Genomic DNA, 27,268 nt, shown 5'->3' with positions numbered 1-27,268 from the left:
AAGATTCACTCTTCTAGTACCTAAGTCGGAATTGTCCCTTTTGTATTCAATCCCGATGCAATTTCTGTGTTTCATGGTCAATGTGAAGGTCCAAGGGTTACAGCAAACCTGCACTGGTGCATTGGAATCTAATACTGGTCTCCCAGGAGCCGCTCAAAGCACAAACTCTTAGAAGATTTACTCTTCTTGTACTTAAGTCGGCATTGTCCCTTTTGTATGCAATCCCGACGCAATTTCTGTGTTTCATGGTCAATGTCAAGGTCCAAGGGATACAGTAAACCTGCACTGGTGCATCGTAATCAAATACTGGTCTCCCAGGAGCCGCTCAAATCACAAACTCTTAGAAGATTCACTCTTCTTTTACTTCTACATCTACATCTACATCTACATTTATACTCCGCAAGCCACCCAACGGTGTGTGGCGGAGGGCACTCTACGTGCCACTGTCATTACCTCCCTTTCCTGTTCCAGTCACGAATGGTTCGCGGGAAGGACGACTGTCTGAAAGCCTCCGTGCGCGCTCTAATCTCTCTGATTTTACATTCGCGATCTCCTCCGGAGGTATAAGTAGGGGGAAGCAATATATTCGATACCCCATCCAGAAACGCACCCTCTCGAAACCTGGCGAGCAAGATACACCGCGATGCAGAGCGCCTCTCTTGCAAAGTCTGCCACTTGAGTTTATTAAACATCTCCGTAACGCTATCACGGTTACCAAATAACCCTGTGACGAAACACGTCCCTCTTCTTTGGATCTGCTCTATCTCCTCCGTCAAACCGATCTGGTACAGATCCCACACTGATGAGCAATACTCAAGTATAGGTCGAACGAGTGTTTTAAAAGCCACCTCCTTTGTTGATGGACTACTTTTTCTAAGCACTCTCCCAATGAATTTCAACCTGGTACCCGCCTTACCAACAATTACTTTTATATGATCATTCCACTTCAAATCGCTCCGCACGCATACTCCCAGATATTTTACAGAAGTAACTGCTACCAGTGTTTGTTCCATTATCATATAATCATACAATAAAGGATCCTTCTTTCTATGTATTCGCAATACATTACATTTGTCTATGTTATGGGTCAGTTGCCACTCCCTGCACCAAGTGCCTATCCGCTGCAGATCTTCCTGCATTTCGCTACAATTTTCTAATGCTGCAACTTCTCTTTATACTACAGCATCATCCGCGAAAAGCCGCATGGAACTTCCGACACTATCTACCAGGTCATTTATATATATTGTGAAAAGCAATGGTCCCATAACACTCCCCTGTGGCACGCCAGAGGTTACTTCAACGTCTCTCCATTGATAACAACATGCTGTGTTCTGTTTGCTAAAAACTCTTCAATCCAGCCACACAGCTGGTCGGATATTCCGTAGGCTCTTACTTTGTTTATCAGGCGACAGTGCGGAACTGTATCGAACGCCTTCCGGAAGTCAAGAAAAATAGCATCTACCTGGGAGTCTGTATCTAATATTTTCTGGGTCTCATGAACAAATAAAGCGAGTTGGGTCTCACACGATCGCTGTTTCCGGAATCCATGTTGATTCCTACACAGTAGATTCTGGGTTTCCAAAAACGACATGATACTCGAGCAAAAAACATGTTCTAAAATTCTACAACAGATCGACGTCAGAGATATCGGTCTATAGTTTTGCGCATCTGCTCGATGACCCTTCTTGAAGATTTGGACTATCTGTGCTCTTTTCCAATCATTTGGAACCCTCCTTTCCTCTAGAGACTTGCGGTACACGGCTGTTAGAAGGGGGGCAAGTTCTTTCGCGTACTCTGTGTAGAATCGAATTGGTATCCCGTCAGGTCCAGTGGACTTTCCTCTATTGAGTGATTCCAGTTGCTTTTTTATTCCTTGGACACTTATTTCAATGTCAGCCATTTTTTCGTTTGTGCGAGGATTTAGAGAAGGAACTGCAGTGCGGTCTTCCTCTGTGAAACAGCTTTGGAAGAAGGTGTTTAGTATTTCAGCTTTACGCGTGTCATCCTCTGTTTCAATGCCATCATCATCCCGTAGTGTCTGGATATGCTGTTTCGAGCCACTTACTGATTTAACGTAAGACCAGACCTTCCTAGGATTTTCTGTCAAGTCGGTACATAGAATTTTACTTTCGAATTCACTGAACGCTTCACGCATAGCCCTCCTTACGCTAACTTTGACACCGTTTAGCTTCTGTTTGTCTGAGAGGTTTTGGCTGCGTTTAAACTTGGAGTGGAGCTCTCTTTGCTTTCCCAGTAGTTTCCTAACTTTGATGTTGTACCACGGTGGGTTTTTCCCGTCCCTCACAGTTTTACTCGGCACGTACCTGTCTAAAACGCATTTCACGATTGCCTTGAGCTTTTTCCATAAACACTTAACATTGTCAGTGTCGGAACAGAAATTTTCGTTTTGATCTGTTAGGTAGTCTGAAAGCTGCCTTCTATTACTCTTGCTAAACAGATAAACCTTCCTCCCTTTTTTTTATATTCCTATTAACTTCCATATTCAGGGATGCTGCAACAGCCTTATGATCACTGATTCCCTTTTCTGTACATACAGAGTCGAAAAGTTCAGGTCTGTTTGTTATCAGTAGGTCCAAGATGTTATCTCCACAAGTCGGTTCCCTGTTTAATTGCTCGAGGTAATTTTCGGATAGTGCACTCAGTATAATGTCATTAGATGCTCTGTCCCTACCACCCATCCTAAACATCTGAGTGTCCCAGTCTATATCTGGTAAATTGAAATCTCCAAAAAATGGTTCAAATGGCTCTGAGCACTATGGGACTCAACTGCTGTGGTCATAAGTCCCCCAGAACGTAGAACTACTTAAGCCTAACCACCCTAAGGACATCACACACATCCATGCCCGAGGCAGGATTCGAACCAGCGACCGTAGCGGTCGTGCGGTTCCAGACTGTAGCGCCGTTAACCGCTCGGCCACTCCGGCCGGCTGAAATCTCCACCTAAGGCTATAACACGCAGAGAAAATTTATGTGAAATGTATTCCAAACTTTCTCTCAGTTGTTCTGCCACTAACGTTGCTGAGTCGGGAGGTCGGTAAAAGGAGCCAATTAATAACCTAGTTCGGTTGTTGAGTGTAACTTCCACCCACAATAATTCACATGAACTATCTACTTCTACTTCACTACAGGATAAACTACTACTAACAGCGACTATTCAAGTCGTCATTGACGCTTTTGCATTCAATGCCGATGCAATATCTGTGATCCATGGTCGATGTCATGGTCCAAGGGATACAGTAAACCTGCACTGGTGCATCGGAATCTAATACTGGTCTCCCGGGAGCCGCTCAAATCACAAACACATAGAAGATTCTCTCTTCTTGTACTTAAGTCGGCATTGTCCCTATTGCATTCAATCCCAATGCAATTTCTATATCTCATGGTCAATGTGAAGGTCCAAGGGATACAGTAAACCTGCACTGGTGCATCGGAGTCTAATACTGGTGTCCCAGGAGCCGCTCAAACCGCAAACTATTAGAACATACACTCTTCTTGTACTTAAGTCGGCATTGTCATTTTGTATTCAATCCCGATGCAATTTCTGTGTTTCATGGTTAATGTGAAGGTCCAAGGGGTATAGTAAACCTGCACTGGTGCATCGGAATCTAATACTGGTCTCCCAGGAGACGCGCAAAGCACAAACTCTTAGAAGATTCCTTCTTCTTGTACTTAAGTCGGCATTGTGCCTTTAGTATTCAATGACGATGCAATTTCTGTGTTTCATGGGCAGTGTGAAGGTCCAAGGGATACAGTAAACCTGCACTGGTGCATCGGAATCTAATACTGGTCTCCCAGGAGCCGCTAAAATCACAATCTCTTAGAAGATTCACTCTTCTTGTACTTAAGTCGGCATTGTGCCTTTTGTATTCAATGCCGATGCAATTTCTGTGTTTCATGGTCAATGTGAAGGTCCAAGGGATACAGTAAACCTGCACTGGTGCATCGGAATCTAATACTAGTCTCCCAGGAGCAGCTAAAATCACAATCTCTTAGAAGATTCACTCTTCTTGTACTTAAGTCGGCATTGTGCCTTTTGTATTCAATGCCGATGCAATTTCTGTGTTTCATGGTCAATGTGAAGGTCCAAGGGATACAGTAAACCTGCACTGGTGCATCGGAATCTATTTCAGGTCTCCCAGGAGCCGCTCAAAGCACAAACTCTTAGAAGATTCCTTCTTCTTGTACTTAAGTCGGCATTGTGCCTTTAGTATTCAATGCCGATGCAATTTCTGTGTTTCATGGTCAATGTGAAGGTCCAAGGGATACAGTAAACATGCACTGGTGCATCGGAATCTAATACTGGTCTCCCAGGAGCCGCTAAAATCACAATCTCGTAGAAGATTCACTCTTCTTGTACTTAAGTCGGCATTGTGCCTTTTGTATTCAATGCCGATGCAATTTCTGTGTTTCATGGTCAATGTGAAGGTCCAAGGGATACAGTAAACCTGCACTGGTGCATCGGAATCTATTTCAGGTCTCCCAGGAGCCGCTTAAACCACAAACTCTTAGAAGAATCACTCTTCTTGTACTTAAGTCGGCGTTGTCATTTTATATTCTACCCCGAAGTAATTTTTGTCTTTAATGGTCAATGTGAAGGTCCAAGGATACAGAACACCTGCACTGGTGCATCGGAATCTAATACTGGTCACCCAAGAGCCGCATAAACCACAATCTCTTAGGAGATTCACTCTTCTTGTACTTAAGTCGGCATTGTCCATTTTGTATTCAATGCCGATGCAATTTCTGTGCTTCATGGTCATCGTGAAGGTCCAAGGGATACCGTAAAACTGCATTGGCGCATTGGTATCTATTACTGGTCTCCCAGGTGCCGCTCAAACCACAAACTCTTAGAAGATTCACTCTTCTTGTACCTAAGTTGGCATTGTCACTTTTGGATTCAATGCCGATGCAATTTCTGTGCATCATGGTCAATGTGAAGGTCGAAGGGATACAGTAAAAATGCACAGGTGCATGTAATCTAATACAGGTCTTCCAGGTGCCGCTCAAAGCACAAACTCTTGGATGATGCACTCTTCTTGTACTTAAGTCGGAGTTGTCCCTTTTGTATTCAATCCTGATGCAATTTCTGTGTTTCATGGTCAATGTCAAGGTCCAAGGGATACAGTAAACCTGCACTGGTGCATCGTAATCAAATACTGGTCTCCCAGGAGCCGCTCAAATCACAAACTCTTAGAAGATTCACTCTTCTTTTACTTCTACATCTACATCTACATCTACATTTATACTCCGCAAGCCACCCAACGGTGTGTGGCGGAGGGCACTCTACGTGCCACTGTCATTACCTCCCTTTCCTGTTCCAGTCACGAATGGTTCGCGGGAAGGACGATTGTCTGAAAGCCTCCGTGCGCGCTCTAATCTCTCTAATTTTACATTCGCGATCTCTTTGGGAGGTATAAGTAGGGGGAAGCAATATATTCCATACCCCATCCAGAAACGCACCCTCTCGAAACCTGGCGAGCAAGATACACCGCGATGCAGAGCGCCTCTCTTGCAGAGTCTGCCACTTGAGTTTATTAAACATCTCCATAACGCTATCACGGTTACCAAATAACCCTGTGACGAAACGCGTCCCTCTTCTTTGGATCTTCTCTATCTCCTCCGTCAAACCGATCTGGTACAGATCCCACACTGATGAGCAATACTCAGGTGTAGGTCGAACGAGTGTTTTGTAAGCCACCTCCTTTGTTGATGGACTACTTTTTCTGAGCACTCTCCCAATGAATCTCAACCTGGTACCCGCCTTATCAACAATTAATTTTATATGATCATTCCACTTCAAATCGCTCCGCACGCATACTCCCAGATATTTTACAGAAGTAACTGCTACCAGTGTTTGTTCCGTTATCATATAATCATACAATAAAGGATCCTTCTTTCTATGTATTCGCAATACATTACATTTGTCTATGTTATGGGTCAGTTGCCACTCCCTGCACCAAGTGCCTATCCGCTGCAGATCTTCCTGCATTTCGCTACAATTTTCTAATGCTGCAACTTCTCTGTATACTACAGCATCATCCGCGAAAAGCCGCATGGAACTTCCGACACTATCTACCAGGTCATTTATATATATTGTGAAAAGCAATGGTAACATAACACTCCCCTGTGGCACGCCAGAGGTTACTTTAACGTCTCTCCATTGATAACAACATGCTGTGTTCTGTTTGCTAAAAACTCTTCAATCCAGCCACACAGCTGGTCGGATATTCCGTAGGCTCTTACTTTGTTTATCAGGCGACAGTGCGGAACTGTATCGAACGCCTTCCGGAAGTCAAGAAAAATAGCATCTACCTGGGAGCCTGTATCTAATATTTTCTGGGTCTCATGAACAAATAAAGCGAGTTGGGTCTCACACGATCGCTGTTTCCGGAATCCATGTTGATTCCTACATAGTAGATTCTGGGTTTCCAGAAATGACATGATACGCGAGCAAAAAACATGTTCTAAAATTCTACAAGAGATCGACGTAAGAGATATAGGTCTATAGTTTTGTGCATCTGCTCGACGACCCTTCTTGAAGACTGGGACTATCTGTGCTCTTTTCCAATCATTTGGAACCCTCTGTTCCTCTAGAGACTTGCGGTACACGGCTGTTAGAAGGGGGGCAAGTTCTTTCGCGTACTCTGTGTAGAATCGAATTGGTATCCCGTCAGGTCCAGTGGACTTTCCTCTATTGAGTGATTCCAGTTGCTTTTCTATTCCTTGGACACTTATTTCGATGTCAGCCATTTTTTCGTTTGTGCGAGGATTTAGAGAAGGAACTGCAGTGCGGTCTTCCTCTGTGAAACAGCTTTGGAAAAAGGTGTTTAGTATTTCAGCTTTACGCGTGTCATCCTCTGTTTCAATGCCATCATCATCCCGTAGTGTCTGGATATGCTGTTTCGAGCCACTTACTGATTTAACGTAAGACCAGACCTTCCTAGGATTTTCTGTCAAGTCGGTACATAGAATTTTACTTTCGAATTCACTGAACGCTTCACGCATAGCCCTCCTTACGCTAACTTTGACATCGTTTAGCTTCTGTTTGTCTGAGAGGTTTTGGCTGCGTTTAAACTTGGAGTGGAGCTCTCTTTGCTTTCACAGTAGTTTCCTAACTTTGATGTTGTACCACGGTGGGTTTTTCCCGTCCCTCACAGTTTTACTCGGCACGTACCTGTCTAAAACGCATTTTACGATTGCCTTGAGCTTTTTCCATAAACACTCAACATTGTCAGTGTCGGAACAGAAATTTTCGTTTTGATCTGTTAGGTAGTCTGAAAGCTGCCTTCTATTACTCTTGCTAAACAGATAAACCTTCCTCCCTTTTTTTTATATTCCTATTAACTTCCATATTCAGGGATGCTGCAACGGCCTTATGATCACTGATTCCCTGTTCTGTACATACAGAGTCGAAAAGTTCAGGTCTGTTTGTTATCAGTAGGTCCAAGATGTTATCTCCACAAGTCGGTTCCCTGTTCAATTGCTCGAGGTAATTTTCGGATAGTGCACTCAGTATAATGTCACTAGATGCTCTGTCCCTACCACCCATCCTAAACATCTGAGTGTCCCAGTCTATATCTGGTAAATTGAAATCTCCAAAAAATGGTTCAAATGGCTCTGAGCACTATGGGACTCAACTGCTGTGGTCATAAGTCCCCTAGAACGTAGAACTACTTAAACCTAACCACCCTAAAGACATCACTAACATCCATGCCCGAGGCAGGGTTCGAACCAGCGACCGTAGCGGTCGTGCGGTTCCAGACTGTAGCGCCGTTAACCGCTCGGCCACTCCGGCCGGCTGAAATCTCCACCTAAGGCTATAACACGCAGAGAAAATTTATGTGAAATGTATTCCAAACTTTCTCTCAGTTGTTCTGCCACTAACGTTGCTGAGTCGGGAGGTCGGTAAAAGGAGCCAATTAATAGCCTAGTTCGGTTGTTGAGTGTAACTTCCACCCACAATAATTCACATGAACTATCTACTTCTACTTCACTACAGGATAAACTACTACTAACAGCGACTATTCAAGTCGTCATTGACGCTTTTGCATTCAATGCCGATGCAATATCTGTGATCCATGGTCGATGTCATGGTCCAAGGGATACAGTAAACCTGCACTGGTGCATCGGAATCTAATACTGGTCTCCCGGGAGCCGCTCAAATCACAAACACATAGAAGATTCTCTCTTCTTGTACTTAAGTCGGCATTGTCCCTATTGCATTCAATCCCAATGCAATTTCTATATCTCATGGTCAATGTGAAGGTCCAAGGGATACAGTAAACCTGCACTGGTGCATCGGAGTCTAATACTGGTGTCCCAGGAGCCGCTCAAACCGCAAACTATTAGAACATACACTCTTCTTGTACTTAAGTCGGCATTGTCATTTTGTATTCAATCCCGATGCAATTTCTGTGTTTCATGGTTAATGTGAAAGTCCAAGGGAAACAGTAAACATGCACTGGTGCATCGGAATCTAATACTGGTCTCCCAGGAGCCGATAAAAGCACAAACCCATAGAACATTTACTCCTCGTGTACTTCAGTTGGCATTGACCCTTTTGTATTCAATTCAGATGCAATTTCTGTGTTTCATGATCAATATGAAATTTCAAGGGATACAGTAAACCTGCACTGGTGCATTGGAATCTAATACTGGTCTCTCAGGAGCCGCACAAAGCACAAACTCTTAGAAGATTCACTCTTCTTGTACTTAAGTCGGAATAGTCCCTTTTGTATTTAATGCCGATGCAAGTTCTGTGTTTCCTGGTCAATGTGAAGGTCCAAGGGATACAGTAAACCTGCACTGGTGCATCGAGTCTAATACTGGGCTCCCAAGAGCCGCTCAAACCACATACTCTTAGAAGATTCACCCTTCTTGTACTTAAATCGTTCATTGTCCCTTTTGTATTCAATCGCAAAGCAATTTATGTGTTTCATGGTTAATGTGAAGGTCCAAGGGGTACAGTAAACCTGCACTGGTGCATCGGAATCTAATACTGGTGTCCCAGGAGACGCGCAAAGCACAAACTCTTAGAAGATTCCTTCTTCTTGTACTTAAGTCGGCATTGTGCCTTTAGTATTCAATGACGATGCAATTTCTGTGTTTCATGGGCAATGTGAACGTCCAAGGGATACAGTAAACCTGCACTGGTGCATCGGAATCTAATACTGGTCTCCCAGGAGCCGCTAAAATCACAATCTCTTAGAAGATTCACTCTTCTTGTACTTAAGTCGGCATTGTCCCTTTTATATTCAATGCCGATGCAATTTCTGTGTTTCATGGTCATCGTGAAGGTCCAAGGGATACCGTAAAATTGCATTGGCGCATTGGTATCTATTACTGGTCTCCCAGGTGCCGCTCAAACCACAAACTCTTAGAAGATTCACTCTTCTTGTACCTAAGTTGGCATTGTCACTTTTGGATTCAATGCCGATGCAATTTCTGTGCTTCATGGTCAATGTGAAGGTCGAAGGGATACAGTAAACCTGCACAGGTGCATGTAATCTAATACAGATCTTCCAGGTGCCGCTCAAAGCACAAACTCTTGGATGATGCACTCTTCTTGTACTTAAGTCGGCATTGTCCCTTTTGGATTTAATCCCGATGCAATTTCTGTGTTTCATGGTCAATGTGAAGGTCCAAGGGATACAGTAAACCTGCACTGGTGCATCCGAATCTAATACAGGTGTCCCAGGAGCCAATCAAAGCACAATCCCTTAAAGATTCACTCCTCTTGTACTTAAGTTGGATTTGACCCTTTTGTATTCAATCCCGATGTAATTGAGGGTTTCATGGTCAATGTGAAGGTCCTAGGGATACAGTAAACCTAAACTGGTGGATCGGAATCTAATACTGGTCTCCCAGGAGCCGCTAAAACCACAAACTCTTAGAAGATTCATTCTTCTTGTACTTAAGTCGGCATTGTTACTTTTGTATTCAATCCCGAAGCAATTTCTGTATTTCATGGTCAATGTAAAGGTCCACGGGATACATTAAACCTGTACTGGTGCTTCGGAATCTAATATTGGTCTCCCAGGAGCCGCTCAAACCATCAACTCTTAAAGGATTCACACTTCTTGTTCTCATAACGGCATTGTCCCTTTAGTATTCAAACCCGATGCAATTTCTGTGTTTCATGGTAAATGTGAAGGTCCAAGAGATACAGTAAACCTGCACTGGTGCATCGGAATCTCATGCTGGTCTCCTAGGAGCCAATCACAGCACAAACTTTTAAAGATTCACTCTTTTTGAACTTAAGTCGGGATTGTCCCTTTTGTATTCAGTCCCGATGCAGTTTCTGTGTTTCATGGTCAATGTGAAGGTCCAAGGGATACAGTAAAACTGCACTGGTGCATCAGAGTCTAACACTGGTCTCCAAGGAGCCGCTTAAAGCACAAACTCTTAGAAGATACCTTCTTCTTGTACTTAAGTCGGCATTGTGCCTTTTGTATTCAATCCCGATGCGAATTTTGTATTTCATGGTCAATGTCAAGGTCAAAGGGATACAGTAAACCTGCACTGGTGCATCGGAGTCTAATACTGGTGTCCCAGGGGCCGCTCAAACCGGAAGCTCTTAGAATATACACTCTTCTTGTACTAAAGTCGCCATTGTCCATTTTGTATTCAATCCCGATGCAATTTATGTGTTTCATGGTCAGTGTGAAAGTCAAAGGGATACAGTAAACCTGCACTGGTGCATCGGAATCTAATACTGGTCCCCAGGAGCCTCTTAAAGCAGATAATCTTAGAAGATTCACTCTTCTTGTACCTAAGTCGGAATTGTGCCTCTTGTATTCAATCAAGATGCGATTTCTGTGTATCATGGTCAATGTGAAGGTCCTAGGGATACAGTAAACCTGCACTGGTGCATCGGAATCTAGTACTGGTCTCTAAGGAGACGATCAAACCACAAGCTCTAACAGATCCACTCTTCTAGTACTTAAATCGGCGGTGTCCCTTTTGTATTCAATTCCGAAGCAATTTCTGTGTATCATGGTAAATGGGAAGGTGCAAGTGATACAGTATAGCTGCACAAGTGCAACGAGATCTAATACTGGTCTCCCAGGAGCCCCTCGAACCACAAACTCTTAGAAGATTCACACTTCCTGTACTTATGTCGACATTGTTCATTATGTATTCAACCCCGATGTAATTTCTGTCTTTAATGGTCAATGTGAAGGTCCAAGGGATACAGTAAACCTGCACTGGTGCATCGGAGTCTAATTCTGGTTTCCCAGGAGCCGCTCAAAGCACAAACTCTTACAAGATTCACTCTTCTTGTACTTATGTCGGCATTTTCGCTTCTGTATTCAATGCCGATGCAATTTCTGTGTTTCAAGGTCAATGTGAAGGTCCAAGGTATACAGTAAACCTGTACTGGTGTATCGGAATCTAATACTGGTCTCCCAGGAGCCGCACAAACAACAAACTCTTAGAAGATTCACTCTTTTTGTACTTAAGTCGTCACTGTCCATTTTGTATTCAATCCCAATGTAATTTCTGTCTTTCATGATCAATGTGAAGGTCCAATGGAGACAGTAAACCTGCACTGGTGCATCGGAATCTAATACTGGTCTCCCAGTAGCCGCTCAAAGCACAAACTCTTAGTAGATTCACTCTTCTTGTTCTTAAGTCGGCATTGTCCCTTTTGTATTCAATCCCCATGCAATTGCTGTGTTTCATGGTCAATGCGAAAGTCCAAGGGATACTGTAAACCTGCACTGGTCCATCGGAAACTAATACTGGCCTCCCATGAGTCGATCAAATACAAACTCTTAGAAGATTCACTCCTCTTGTACTTAAGTCGGCATTGCCCTTTTGTATTCACACCCGATGCAATTTCTATATTTCATGGTCAATGTGAAGGTCGAAGGGATATAGTAAACCTGCACAGGTGCATGTAATCTAATACATGTCTTCCAGGTGCCGTTCAAAGCACAAACATTTGGATGATGCACTATTCTTGTACTTAAGTCGGCATTGTCCCTTTTGGATTCAATCCCGATGCAATTTCTGTGTTTCATGGTCAATGTGAATGTCCAAGGGATACAGTAAACCTGCACTGGTGCATCGGAATCTAATACCGGTCTCCCAGGAGGCACTCAAACCACAAACTATAAGATCATTCGCTCTACTTTTACTTAAGTCGTCATTGTACCGTTTGTATTGAATCAAGATGCAATTTCTGTGTTTCGCGGTCAATCTGAAGGTCCAAGGGATACAGTAAACCTGCACTGGTGCCTCGGAATCTAATACTGGTGTCCCAGGAGCCAATCAAAGCACAAACTCTTAAAGATTCACTCCTCTTGTACTTAAGTTGGCTTAGACGCTTTTGTATTCAATCCCGATGTAATATCAGTGTTTCATGGACAATGTGAAGGTCCTAGGGATACAGTAAACCCAAACTGGTCGATCGGAATTTAATACTGGTCTCCCAGGAGCCGCAAAAACCACAAACTCTTAGAAGATTCATTCTTCTTGTACTTTAGTCGGCATTGTTACTTTTGTATTCAATCCCGAAGCAATATCCGTATTTCATGGTCAATGTAAAGGTCCACGGGATACATTAAACCTGTACTGGTGCTTCGGAATCTAATACTGGTCTCCCAGGAGCCGCTCAAACCATCAACTCTTAGAAGATTCACTCTTCTTGTTCTTATGTCGGCATTGTCCCTTTAGTATTCAAACCCGATGCAATTTCTGTGTTTCATGGTCAATGTGAAGGTCCAACAGATACAGTAAACCTGCACTGGTGCATCAGAATCTAATACCGGTCTCCCAGGAGCCAATCAAACCGCAAACTCTTAAAGATTCACTCTTTTTGAACTTAAGTCTGGATTGTCCCTTTTGTATTCAGTCCCGATGCAGTTTCTGTGTTTCTTGGTCAATGTGAAGGTCCAAGGGATACAGTAAAACTGCACTGGTGCATCGGAATTTAACACTGGTCTCCAAAGAGCCGCCCAAAGCACAAACTCTTAGAAGATTCCTCCTTCTTGTACTTAAGTCGGTATTGTGCCTTTAGTATTCAATGCCGATGCAATTTCTGTGTTTCATGGTCAATGTGAAGGTCCAAGGGATACAGTAAACCTGCACTGTTGCATCGGTAGCTAATACTGATCTCCCTGGAGCAGCTCAAACCACAAACTCTTAGAAGATTCACTCTTCTTGTACTTAAGTCAGCGTTGTCCCTTTTGTATTCAATGCTGATGCATTTTCTGTGTTTCATGGTCAATGTGAAGGTCCAAGGGATACAGTAAACCTGCACTGGTGCATCGGATTCTAATACTGTTCTCCCAGGAGCCGCTCAAAACACGAACTCTTGGATGATTCACTCTTCTTGTACTTAACTCGGCATTGTGCCTTTTGTATTCTATCCCATTGCGATTTATGTGTTTCAAGGTGAATGTGAAGGTTTAAGGGATACAGTAAACATGCACTGGTGCTTCGATTCGGGACACCCAGGAGACGCTCTAAGCACAAACTCCTAGAAGATTCACTCCTCGTGTACTTAAGTCACCATTGTCCCTTTTGTATTCTATGCCGATGCAATTTTTGTGTTTCATGGACAATGTGAAGGATCAAGGGATACAGTAAACTTGCACTTGTGCATCGGAATCTAATACTGGTCTCTCAGGAGCCGCTAAAATCACAATCTCGTAGAAGATTCACTCTGCTTGTACTTAAGTCAGCATTGTGCCTTTTGTATTCAATCCCGATGCGAATTTTGTATTTCATGGTCAATGTCAAGGTCAAAGGAATACAGTAAACCTGCACTGGTGCATCGGAGTCTAATACTGGTTTCCCAGGAGCCGCTCAAAGCACAAACTCTTACAAGATTCACTCTTCTTGTACTTATGTCGGCAATTTCCCTTCTGTATTCAATGCCGATGCAATTTCTGTGTTTCATGGTAATGTGAAGCTCCAAGGGATACAGTAAACCTGTACTGGTGTATCGGAATCTAATACTGGTCTCCCAGGAGCCGCACAAACAACAAACTCTTAGAAGATTCACTCTTTTTGTACTTAAGTCGTCACTGTCCGTTTTGTATTCAATCCCAATGTAATTTCTGTCTTTCATGATCAATGTGAAGGTCCAATGGAGACAGTAAACCTGCACTGGTGCATCGGAATCTAATACTGGTCTCCCAGTAGCCGCTCAAAGCACAAACTCTTAGTAGATTCACTCTTCTTGTTCTTAAGTCGGCATTGTCCCTTTTGTATTCAATCCCCATGCAATTGCTGTGTTTCATGGTCAATGCGAAAGTCCAAGGGAGACAGTAAACCTGCACTGGTCCATCGGAATCTAATACTGGCCTCCCATGAGCCGCTCAAACACAAACTCTTAGAAGATTCACTCCTCTTGTACTTAAGTCGGCATTGTCATTTTGTATTCACACCCGATGCAATTTCTATATTTCATGGTCAATGTGAAGGTCCAAGGGATACAGTAAACCTGCACTGGTGCATCGGAGTCTAATACTGGTATCCCAGGAGCCGCTCAAACCGCAAACTCTTCGAACATACACTCTTCTTGTACTTCAGTCGGCATTGTCCCTTTTGTATTCAATGCCGATGCAATTTCTGTGTTTCATGGTCATCGTGAAGGTCCAAGGGATACCGTAAAACTGCATTGGCGCTTTGGTATCTATTACTGGTCTCCCAGGTGCGGCTCAAACCACAAACTCTTAGAAGATTTACTCTTCTTGTACCTTAGATGGCATTGTCACTTTTGGATTCAATGCCGATTCAATTTCTGTGCTTCATGGTCAATGTGAATGTCGAAGGGATACAGTAAACCTGCACAGGTGCATATAATCTAATACAGGTCTTCCAGGTGCCGCTCAAAGCACAAACTCTTTTATGATGCACTCTTCTTGTACTTAAGTTGGCATTGTCCCTTTTGGAATCAATCCCGATGCAATTTCTGTGTTTCATGGTCAATGTGAAGGTCCAAGGGATACAGTAAACTTGCACTGGTGCATCGGAATCTAATACTGGTCACCCAGGAGGCACTCAAACCACAAACTCTAAGAGGTCTCGCTCCACTTTTACTTAAGTCGTCATTGTCCCGTTTGTATTCAATCAAGATGCAATTTCTGTGTTTCGCGGTCAATCTGAAGGTCCAATTGATACAGTAAACCTGCACTGGTGCATCAGAATCTAATACTGGTGTCCCAGGAACCATCAAAGCACAAACTCTTAAAGATTCACTCCTCTTGTCCTTAAGTTGGCATTGACCCTTTTGTATTCAATCCCTATGTAATTTCAGTGTTTCATGGTCAATGTGAATGTCCTAGGGATACAGTAAACCTAAACTATTGGTTCGGAATCTATTACTGGTCTACCAGGTGCCGCTAAAACCACAAACTCTTAGAAGATTCATTCTTCTTGTACTTAAGTCGGCATTGTTACTTTTGTATTCAATCCCGAAGCAATTTCTGTATTTCATGGTCAATGTAAAGGCCACGGGATACATTAAACCTCTACTGGTGCTTCGGAATCTAATACTGGTCTCCCAGGAGCCGCTCAAACCATCAACTCTTAGAAGATTAACTCCTCTTGTACTTACGTCGGCATTGTCCTTTTTTGTATCCAATCCGGATGCAGTTTCTGTGTTTCATGGTCAATGTGAAAGTCCAACGGATTCAGTAATCCATCACTGGTGCATCGGAATATAATACTGGTCTCCCAGGAGCCGCACAAACCACAAATACTTAGGAGATTCACTTTTCTTGTTCTTATGTCGGCATTTTCCCTTTAGTATTCAAACCCGATGCAATTTCTGTGTTTCATGGTCAATGTGAAGGTCCAAGGGATACAGTAAACCCGCACTGGTGCATCGGAATCTAACCCTGGACTCCAAGGAGCCGCTCAAAAAGCAAGCTCATAGAAGATACACTCTTCTTGTACTTAAGTCGGCATTGTCCCTTTTGTATTCAATCCCGATGCAATTTCTGTGTTCATGGTAAGTGTGAAGGTCCACGGGATAGAGCAAAGCTGCACTGGTGCTTCGGAATCTAATACCGGTCACCCAGGTGCCTATCAAAGCACAAACCCTTAGAAGATTCTCTCCTCTTGAACTTAAGTCGGCATTGACCCTTTTGTTTTCAATCCCGATGCAATTTCCGAGTTTCATGGTCAATGTGAAAGTCCAAGCGATACAGTAAACCTGCACTGGTGGATCTGAATCTAATACTGGTCTCCCACGAGTCGCTCAAACCACAAACTCTTAGACGATTCACCCTCCTTGTACTTAAGTAAGCATTGTGCCCTTTGTATTCAATCCAGATGCGATTTCTGTGATTCATGGTCAATGAGAGGCACCAAATGATACAGTAAACCTGCACTGGTGCATCGGAATCTAATACTGGTCTCCCAGGAGCCGCTCAAACCACAAACTCTTAGAAGATTCCCTCTTCTTGTACTTAAGTCGGCATTGTCCCTTTGTATTCAATCACAATGCTATTTCAGTGTTTCATGGTCGGTGTGAAGGTCCAAGGGATACAGTAAACCTCCACTGGTGCAACGGAATCTAATACTGGTCTCCCAGGAGCCGCTCAAACCATACACTCTTAGAAGTTTCACTCTTCTTTTACTTAAGTCGACATTGTCCCTTTGTATTCCATCCCGTTGCGATTTCTATGTTTCATGGTCAATGTGAAGGTCCAAGGGAAACAGTAAACCTGCACTGGTGCATCGGAATCTAATTCTGGGCTCCCAGGATCCGCTCAAATTATCGAATCTTAGAAGATTCAGTCTTCCTGTACTTAAGTCGGCATCGTCCCTTTTGTATTCTATGCCGATGCAATTTCTGTGTTTCATGGACAATGTGAAGGAACAAGGGATACAGTAAACTTGCACTGGTGCATCGGAATCTAATACTGGTCTCCCAGGAGCCGCTAAAATCACAATCTCTTAAAAGATTCACTCTTCTTGTACTTAAGTCGGCATTGTGCCTTTTGTATTCGATCCCGATGCGAATTTTGTATTTCATGGTCAATGTCAAGGTCAAAGGGATACAGTAAACCAGCACTGGTCCATCGGAATATAAAACTGGCCTCCCATGAGCCGCTCAAACACAAACTCTTAGAAGATTCACTCCTCTTGTACTTAAGTCGGAATTGTCCTTTTGTATTCACACCCGATGCAATTTCTATATTTCATGGTCAATGTGAATGTCCAAGGGATACAGTAAACCTGCACTGGTGCATCGGAGTCTAACACTGGTATCCCAGGAGCCGCTCAAACCGCAATCTCTTAGAACATACACTCTTCTTGTACTTAAGTCGGCATTGTCCTTTTTGTATTCAATCCCGATGCAATTTCTGTGCTTCATGGTCAATGTGAAAGTCCAAGGGAAACAGTAAACATGCACTGGTGCATCGGAATCTAATACTGGTCTCCCAGGAGCCGCTCAAAGCACAAACTCTTAGAAGATTCACTCTTCTTGTACTTAAGACGGCATTGTCCCTTTTGTATTTAATGCTGATGCAATTTCTGAGTTTCATGGTGAATGTGAAGGTCGAAGGGATACAGTAAACCTGCACTGGTGCATCGGAGTCTAATACTGGGCTCCCAGGAGCCGCTCAAACCACAAACTCTTAGAAGATTCACTCTTCTTGTACTTAAGTCGGCGTTGTCATTTTATATTCTACCCCCAAGTAATTTTTGTCTTTAATGGTCAATGTGAAGGTCCAAGGATACAGAACACCTGCACTGGTGCATTTGGAATCTAATACTGGTCACCCAGGAGCCGCTCAAACCACAAACTATTAGGAGATTCACTCTTCTTGTACTTAAGTCGGCATTGTCCCTTTTGTATTCAATGCCGATGCAATTTCTGTGTTTCATGGTCATCGTGAAGGTCCAAGGGATATCGTAAAACTGCATTGGCGCATTGGTATCTATTACTGGTCTCCCAGGTGCGGCTCAAACCACAAAGTCATAGAAGATTCACTCTTCTTGTACCTAAGATGGCATTGTCACTTTTGGATTCAATGCCGATGCAATTTCTGTGCTTCATGGTCAATGTGAATGTCGAAGGGATACAGTAAACCTGCACAGGTGCATGTAATCTAATACAGGTCTTCCAGGTGCTGCTCAAAGCACAAACTCTTGGATGATGCGCTCTTCTTGTACTTAAGTCGGCATTGTCCCTTTTGGATTCAATCCCGATGCAATTTCTGTGTTTCATGGTCAATGTGAAGGTCCAAGGGATAATGTAAATTTGCACTGGTGCATCGGAATCTAATACTGGTCTCCCAGGAGCCAATCAAAGCACAAACTTTTAAAGATTCACTCTTTTTGAACTTAAGTCGGAATTGTCCCTTTTGTATTCAGTCCCGATGCAGTTTCTGTGTTTCACGGTCAATGTGAAGGTCCAAGGGATACAGTAAACCTGCACTGGTGCATCAGAATCTAATACTGGTGTACCAGGACCCATCAAAGCACAAAATCTTAAAGATTCACTTCTCTTGTACTTAAGTTGGCATTGACCCTTTTGTATTCAATCCCGATGTAATTTCAGTGTTTCATGGTCAATGTGAAGGTCCTAGGGATACAGTAAACCCAAACTGTTGGATCGGAATCTATTACTGGTCTACCAGGAGCCGCTAAAACCGCAAACTCTTGGAAGATTCATTCTTCTTGTACTTAAGTCGGCATTGTTACTTTTGTATTCAATCCCGAAGCAATTTCTGTATTTCATAGTCAATATAAAGGCCACGGGATACATTAAACTTGTACTGGTGCTTCGGAATCTAATACTGGTCTCCCAGGAGCCGCTCAAACCATCAACTCTTAGAAGATTCTCTCCTCTTGAACTTAAGTCGGTATTGATCCTTTTGTTTTCAATCCCGATGCAATTTCTGAGTTTCATGGTCAATGTGAAAGTCCAAGCGATTCAGTAAACCTGCACTGGTGGATCCGAATCTAATACTGGTCTCCCACGAGTTGCTCAAACCACAAACTCTTAGAAGATTCACCCTCCTTGTACTTAAGTAAGCATTGTGCCCTTTGTATTCAATCCAGATGCGATTTCTGAGATTCATGGTCAATGTGAGGCTCCAAATGATACAGTAAACCTGCACTGGTGCATCGGAATCTAATACTGGTCTCCCAGGAGCAGCTCAAACCACAAACTCTTAGAAGATTCACTCTTCTTTTACTTAAGTCCACATTGTCCCTTTGTATTCCATCCCGTTGCGATTTCTATGTTTCATGGTCAATGTGAAGGTCCAAGGGAAACAGTAAACCTGCACTGGTGCATCGGAATCAAATTCTGGTCTCGCAGGAGCCGCTCAAATTATCAACTCTTAGAAGATTCAGTCTTCCTGTACTTAAGTCGGAATTGTCCCTTTTGTATTCAATTCCGATTCAGTTTCTGTGTTCCATGGTCAATGTGAAGGTCCAAGGGATACAGTAAACCCGCACTGGTGCATCGGAATCTAAAACTGGTCTCCCAGGTGCCGCTGAAAACACAAACAGTTAGAAGGTTCACTCTTCTTGTACTTAAGTCGGCATCGTCACTTTTGTATTCAATCCCGGTGCAATTACTGTGTTTCATGGTCAATGAGAATGTCCAAGGGATACAGTAAACCTGCACTGGTGCATCGGAATGTAACACTGGTCTCCCAGGAGCCGCTCAAAAGGCAAGCTCTTAGAAGATACGCACTTCTTGTACTTAAGTCGGCATTGTCCCTTTTGTATTCAAACCCCATGCAATTTCTGTATTTCATGGTCAGTGTGAAGGTCCAAGGGATACAGTAAACCTGCATTGGTGCATCGGAGTCTTATACTGGTGTCCCAGGACCCGCTCAAATCACAAACTCTTAGAAGATTTACTCTTCCTGTCCTTAAGACGGCATTATAACTTTTGTATTAATTCCCGATGCAATATCTGTGCTTCATGGTCAATGTGAAGGTCCAAGGGATACAGTAAACCATCACTGGTGGATCGAAATTTAGTACTGGTCTCCCACCAGCCGCTCAGAGCACAAACTCGTAGAAGATTCACTCTTCTTGTACATAAGTCGGCATTGTCCCTTTAGTATTCGATCCCGATGGAATTTCTGTGAATCATGATCAATGTGAAGGTCCAAGGAATACAGTAAACGCGCACTGGTCCATCGGAATCTAATACTGGTCTCCCATTAGCCGTTCAAACCACTAACTCTTAGAAAACTCATTCTTCTTCTAGTTAAGACGGCATTGACCCTTTTGTATTCAATCCCGATGCAATTTCTGTGTTTCATGGTCAATGTGAAGGTCCAAGGGATACAGTAAACCTCCACTGGTGCATCGGAATCTAATACTGGTCTCCCAGGAGCCGCTCAAATTACCAACTCTTAGAAGATTCACTCTTTTTGAACTTAAGTCGGAATTGTCCCTTTTGCATTCAGTCCCGATGCAGTTTCTGTGTTTCATGGTCAATGTGAAGGTCCAAGGGATACAGTAAACCTGCACTGGTGCATCGGAATCTAACACTGGTCTCCCAGGAGCCGCTCAAAAAGCAAGCTCTTAGAAGATTCACTCTCCTTGTTTTTAAGTAAGCATTGTGCCCTTTGTATTCAATCCAGATGCGATTTCTGAGTTTCATGGTCAATGTAAGGGTCCAAATGATACAGTAAACCTGCACTGCTGCATCGGAATCTAATTCCGGTCTCCCAGGAGCCATTCAAACCACAAACTGTTAGAAGTTTCCCTCTTCTTGTACTTAAGTCGGCATTGTGCCTTTGTATTCAATACCAAAGCAATTTCAGTGTTTCATGAACAATGTGAAGGTCCAAGGGATACAGTGAACCTGCACCGGTCCATCGGAATCTAATACTGGTCTCCCAGGAGCCGCTCAAACCACAAACTCTTAGAAGATTCACGCTTTTTGTACTTAAGTCGGCATTGTCCCTTTTGTATTTAATCGCGATGCAAATTCAGTGTGTCATAGTCAATGTGAAGGTCCAAGGGATACAGTTAACTTGCACTGGTGCATCGGAATCTAATACTATTCTCCCAGGAGCCGCTCGAACCACAAACTCTTAGAGGATTCACTCCTCTTTTACTTAAGTCGACATCAACCACTTTGTATTCAATCCCGATGCGATTTCTGTGTTTCATGGTCATTGTGATGGTCCAACGGATATAGTAAACCTCCACTGGTGCATCGGAATCTAATACTGGTCTCCCAGGGCCCGCACATACCAAAAAATTATAGGAGATTCAGTTTTCTTGTACTTAAGTCGGCATTGTCCCTCTTGTATTCAATCCCGATGGAAATTCTGTGATTCGTGGTCAATGTGAAGGTCCAAGGGATAGAGTAAAGCTGCACTGGTGCATCGGAATCTAATACTGGTCTCCCAGGAGCCGCTCAAAGCACAATGTCTTAGAAGATTCTCTTCTCTTGTACTTAAGTCGACATTGTGCATTTTATGCAATTCCGGTGCGATTTCTGTGTTTCATGGTCAATGTGAAGGTCCATGTATTACAGTAAATCTGCACTGGTGCATCGGAATCTAATACTGGTCTCCCAGGAGCCGCTCAAATTACCAACTCTTAGAAGATTCACTCTTTTTGATCTTAAGTCGGAATTGTCCCTTTTGTATTCAGTCCCGATGCAGTATCTGTGTTTCATGGTCAATGTGAAGGTCCAAGGGATACAGTAAACCTGCACTGGTGCATCGGAATTTAATACTGGTCTCCCAGGAGGCCCTCAAATTATCAACTCTTAGAAGATTCACTCTTTTTGAACTTAAGTCGGAATTGTCCCTTTTGTATTCAATCCCGATGCAATTTCTGTGTTCACGGTCAATGTGAAGGTCCACGGGATACAGTACATCTACATCTACATCTACATTGATACTCCGCAAGCCACCCAACGGTGTGTGGCGGAGGGCACTTTACGTGCCACTGTCATTACCTCCCTTTCCTGTTCCAGTCGCGTATGGTTCGCGGGAAGAACGACTGTCTGAAAGCCTCCGTGCGCGCTCTAATCTCTCTAATTTTACATTCGTGATCTCCTCGGGAAGTATAAGTAGGGGGAAGCAATATATTCGATACCTCATCCAGAAACGCACCCTCTCGAAACCTGGCGAGCAAGCTACACCGCGATGCAGAGCGCCTCTCTTGCAGAGTCTGCCACTTGAGTTTATTAAACATCTCCGTAACGCTATTACGGTTACCAAATAACCCAGTGACGAAACGCGCCGCTCTTCTTTGGATCTTCCCTATCTCCTCCGTCAACCCGACCTGGTACGGATCCCACACTGATGAGCAATACTCAAGTATAGGTCGAACGAGTGTTTTGTAAGCCACCTCCTTTGTTGATGGACTACATTTTCTAAGCACTCTTCCAATGAATCTCAACCTGGTACCCGCCTTACCAACAATTACTTTTATATGATCATTCCACTTCAAATCGTTCCGTACGCATACTCCCAGATATTTTACAGAAGTAACTGCTACCAGTGTTTGTTCCGCTATCATATAATCATACAATAAAGGATCCTTCTTTCTATGTATTCGCAATACATTACATTTGTCTATGTTAAGGGTCAGTTGCCACTCCCTGCACCAAGTGCCTATCCGCTGCAGATCTTCCTGTATTTCGCTACAATTTTCTAATGCAGCAACTTCTCTGTATACTACAGCATCATCCGCGAAAATCTGCATGGAACTTCCGACACTATCTACTAAGTCATTTATATATATCGTGAAAAGCAATGGTCCCATAACACTCCCCTGTGGCACGCCAGAGGTTACTTTAAAGTCTGTAGACGTCTCTTCATTGATAACAACATGCTGTGTTCTGTTTGCTAAAAACTCTTCAATCCAGCCACACAGCTGGTCTGATATTCCGTAGGCTCTTACTTTGTTTATCAGGCGACAGTGCGGAACTGTATCGAACGCCTTCCGGAAGTCAAGAAAAATAGCATCTACCTGGGAGCCTGTATCTAATATTTTCTGGGTCTCATGAACAAATAAGGCGAGTTGGGTCTCACACGATCGCTGTTTCCGGAATCCATGTTGATTTCTACATAGTAGATTCTGGGTTTCCAGAAATGACATGACACGCGAGCAAAAAACATGTTCTAAAATTCTACAAGAGAACGACGTAAGAGATATAGGTCTATAGTTTTGCGCATCTGCTCGATGACCCTTCTTGAAGACTGGGACTATCTGTGCTCTTTTCCAATCGTTTGGAACCCTCCGTTCCTCTAGAGACTTGCGGTACACGGCTGTTAGAAGGGGGGCAAGTTCTTTCGCGTACTCTGTGTAGAATCGAATTGGTATCCCGTCAGGTCCAGTGGACTTTCCTCTATTGAGTGATTCCAGTTGCTTTTCTATTCCTTGGACACTTATTTCGATGTCAGCCATTTTTTCGTTTGTGCGAGGATTTAGAGAAGGAACTACAGTGCGGTCTTCCTCTGTGAAACAGCTTTGGAAAAAGGTGTTTAGTATTTCAGCTTTACGCGTGTCATCCTCTGTTTCAATGCCATCATCATCCCGTAGTGTCTGGATATGCTGTTTCGAGCCACTTACTCATTTAACGTAAGACCAGAACTTCCTAGGATTTTCTGTCAAGTCGGTACATAGAATTTTACTTTCGAATTCAATGAACGCTTCACGCATAGCCCTCCTTACGCTAACTTTGACATCGTTTAGCTTCAGTTTGTCTGAGAGGTTTTGGCACTGGTACTTGGGAGTCTAATACTGGTCTCCCAGGAGCCGATCAAAGCACAAACTCTTAGAAGATACCCTCCTCTTGTACATAAGTCGGCATTGAACCTTTTGTATTCAATCCCGATTTAATTTCTGTGTTTCATGGTCAATGTGAAGGTCCAAGCGATACAGTAAACCTGCACTGGTGCATCGGAATCTAATGCTGGTCTTCCAGGAGCCGCTCAAACCACAAACTCTTAGAGGATTCACTCTTCTTGTACTTAAGTCGGCATTGTCACTTTGTATCCAATCCCAATGCAATTTCAGTGTTTCATGGTCAATGTGAAGGTCTAAGGGATACAGTAAACCTGCACTGGTCCATCGGAATCTAAGACTGGTCTCCCAGGAGCCGCTCAAACCACAAACGCTTACAAGATTCACTCTTCTTGTACTTCAGTCGGCATTGTCCCTTTCGTATTTAATCCCGATGCAAATTCTGTGCTTCATGGTCATTGTGAAGGTCCAAGGGATACAGTAAACTTGCACTGGTGCATCGGAATCTAACACTATTCTCCCAGGAGCCGCTCAAACCACAATCTCTTAGAAGATTCACTCCTCCTATACTCAAGTCGGCATTTTCCATATTGTATTCAATCCCGATGCGATTTCTGTGTTTCATGGCCAATGTGATGGTCCAAGGGATACAGTAAACTTCCACTGGTGCATCGGAATATAATACTGGTCTCCCACGAACCGCTCGAACCATACACTCTTAGAAGATTCACTCTTCTTGTATTTAAGTCGGCATTGTCCCTTTGTATTCCATCCCGTTGCGATTTCTTTGTTTCATGGTCAATGTGAAGGTCCAAGGAAAACAGTAAACCTGTACTGGTGAATCGGAATCTAATACTGGTCTCCCAGGAGCCACACATAGCAAAGAATTTTTGAGGATTCAGTCTCTTTGTACTTAAGTAGGCATTGACCGTCTTGTTTTCAATCCCGATGGAAATTCGGTGACTCGTGGTCAATACAAAGGTCCAAGGGATACAGTAAAGCTGCACTGGTGCATCGGAATCTAATACTGGTCTCGCAGGAGCCGCTCAAAACTCAATGTCTTAGAAGATTCACTCCACTTGTACTTAAGTCTTCTTTGTGCCTTTTGTATTCAATCCCGATGCGATTTCTGTGTTTCATGGTCAACGTGGAAGTCCAAGGGATACATTATACCTGCACTGGAGCATCGTAATCTAACACTGGTCTCCCAGGAGCCGCTCAAACCACAAAGTCTTAGAAAATTCACTCTTCTTGTACTTAAATCGGCATTGTCCCTTTTGTATTCAACCCGATGCAATTTCTGTGCTTCATGGTAAATGTGAAGGTTCAAGGAATACAGTAAACCTGCACCGGTGCATCGGAATCTAATACTACTCTCCCAGAAGCCGCTCAAACTACAAACTCTTAGATAATTCACTCTTCTTGTACTGAAGTCGGCAATGTCCCTTCTGTATTCAAACCCGATGAAATTTCTGTGGTTCATGCTCAGTGTGATGAACTAAGTGATACAGTTACCCTGCACTGGTGCCACGCAATCTAATAGTGTTCTCCCAGGAGACACTCAAAGCACAAACTCTTAGAGGATTCACCCTTCTTGTACTTAAGTCGGCATTGTGCCTATTGAATTCAATCCCGATGTGATTTCTGTGTTTCATGGTCTATGTGAAGGTCCAAGGATACAGTAAACCTGCTCTGGTGCACCAGAATCTAATACTGGTTTCCCAGGTGCTGCTCAAACAAAACTCTTAGAAGATTCACTCTGCTTGTACTTAAGTCGGCATTGTCCCTTTTGTATTCAACCCGGTGCAATTTTTGTGTTTCATTTTAAATGTGAAGGTTCAAAGGATACAGTAAACCTACACTGGTGCAACGGAATCTAATACTGGTCTCCCAGGAGCTGCTCAAACCACAACCTCTTAGAAGATTCACTCTTCTTGTACTTAAGTTGACTTTGTCCCTTTCGTATTGAATCCCGATTCAATTTCTGTGTTTCATCGTCTATGTGAAGGTCCAAAGGGTACAGTAAACCAGCACAGGTGCATCGGAATATAATACTACTCTCCCAGGAGCCGCTCAAACCACAAACTCTTAGGAGATTCACTCCTCTCGTACTTAAGTCGGCATTGTATCTTTTGTATTCAATCCCAGAAAAAATTCTGTGTTTCATGGTCAATGTGATGATCCAAAGGATACAGTAAACGTCCACTGGTGCATCGGAATCTAATACTGTTCTCCCAGGAACCGATCATAGCACAAACTCTTAGAAGATTCACTCTTCTTGTACCTAGGTTGGCATTGTCACTTTTGGATTCAATGCCGATGCAATTTCTGTGCTTCATGGTCAGTGTGAAGGTCGAAGGGATACAGTAAACCTGCACAGGTGCATGTAATCTAATACAGGTCTTCCAGGTGCCGCTCAAAGCACAAACTCTTGGATGATGCACTCTTCTTGTACTTAAGTCGGCATTGTCCCTTTTGGATTCAATCCCGATGCAATTTCTGCGTTTCATGGACAATGTGAAGGTCCAAGGGATACAGTAAAATTGCAGTGGTGCATCGGAATGTAATACTGGTCTCCCAGGAGGCACTCAAACCACAAACTCTAAGAGGTTTCGCTCTACTTTTACTTAAGTCGTCATTGTCCCGTTTCTATTCAATCAAGATGCAGTTTCTGTGTTTCGCGGTCAATCTGAAGGTCCAAGGGATACAGTAAACCTGCACTGGTGCATCGGAATCTAATACTGGTGTCCCAGGAGCCAATCAAAGCACAAACTCTTAAAGATTCACTCCTCTTGTACTTAAGTTGGCCTTGACCCTTTTGTATTCAATCCCGATGTAATTTCAGTGTTTCATGGTCAATGTGAAGGTCCTAGGGATACAGTAAACCTAAACTGGTGGATCGGAATCTAATACTGGTCTCCCAGGAGCCGCTCAAACCATCAACTCTTAGAAGATTTACTCTTCCTGTACTTAAGTCGGAATTGTCCTTTTTTGTATCCAATCCCGATGCAATTTCTGTGTTTCATGGTCAATGTGAAAGTCCAAGGGATACAGTAATCCTGCACTGGTGCATCGGAATCTAATACTGGTCTCCCAGGAGCCGCACAAACCACAAACTCTTAGGAGATTCACTCTTCTTGTTCTTATGTCGGCATTGTCCCTTTTGTATTCAATCCCGTTGCAATTTCTGTGTTCATGGTCAATGTGAAGGTCCAAGAGAAACAGTAAAACTGCACTGGTGCATCGGAATCTAACACTTGTCTCCAAGGAGCCGCTCAAAAAGCAAGCTCTTAGAAGATACACTCTTGTTGTACTTAAGTCGGCATTGTCCCTTTTGTATTCAATCCCGTTGCAATTTCTGTGTTCATGGTCAATGTGAAGGTCCACGGGATACAGCAAAGCTGCACTGCTGCTTCGGAATCTAATACTGGTCTCCCAGGAGCCTATCAAAGCACAAACTCTTAGAAGATTCTTTCCTCTTGTACTTAAGTCGGCATTGTCCCTTTTGTATTCAATCCCGTTGCAATTTCTGTGTTCA

Source organism: Schistocerca americana, chromosome 1 (genome assembly GCF_021461395.2).
Source record: "Schistocerca americana isolate TAMUIC-IGC-003095 chromosome 1, iqSchAmer2.1, whole genome shotgun sequence".
NCBI lineage: Eukaryota > Metazoa > Arthropoda > Insecta > Orthoptera > Acrididae > Schistocerca > Schistocerca americana.
Note: the sequence above shows the minus strand (reverse complement) of the source record.